Raw genomic sequence first — 843 nt, 5'->3', positions numbered from 1 at the left:
GTATGCATTGATGTTCTTGTAACCGGAACAATCTTAAGGCCAGCAATGGATCTATTTATAAATTGATAGGTCGTCGAGGGTGTTTGATATATCTCTTCATGGACGACTTTCCTCATGGCCCACCAGATTGCCCATAGTGTCACTGATAGCCTGGCAAAAGACTCATGCGAAAGAGTGTCAATCATCGAGAACAACCATTGTTTCGCACTCGGTTCCATAGTTCCGCACAAGTGTACTGCTAGATCACCATCAACAAGTGCCCAGACGCATCTTACCATAGTGCACTCAAGTAAAGAATGTCTCCAGGAATCTGCACTCCACATAATGCACACTGTCTTGAAGTAGCCATTTTTCCTGTGTGCTCTCACATTTTCAGTTGGTGGATGCACTGCTACAGCACCTGCTACGTTCTTCAGTTAACGGAAGAGGGCTAGCGAACGAACCAGCACACACGCCCTCACTTCCCGGCCCAGGAGCGGGGCGGGACGCCCCCCCCCTCCTTTGTTTTCTTATTTTTTATTTTATAAATAATTCAGGATTTGAAAAAGTTCCAAATTTTTAAAAAGTGCATTTTGGAAATGTGTTTCAGAAATCATAAAATGTTCGTCGATTAGAAAAAATATTCATGGTTTTGGAATGTTCACGTATTTAAAAATGTTTGTGATTTTGACAAAAAAATCATTAATTCAATAAATGTTAGCAAAGTTTTTAAAACATGTCCAAAAAATAAAAAATGATTGTGAAATTGAAAAAAAACGATTCAAAAAATGTTCGCTGATTAAAAGTGTTCATGCATTTAAAAAAATGTTCGTCAAACAAAAAAAGTTTATGAAATTCAAAAAA

This window comes from Triticum urartu, chromosome 6A (genome assembly GCF_056163025.1).
Source record: "Triticum urartu cultivar PI428250 chromosome 6A, HENAU_Tu73, whole genome shotgun sequence".
NCBI lineage: Eukaryota > Viridiplantae > Streptophyta > Magnoliopsida > Poales > Poaceae > Triticum > Triticum urartu.
Note: the sequence above shows the minus strand (reverse complement) of the source record.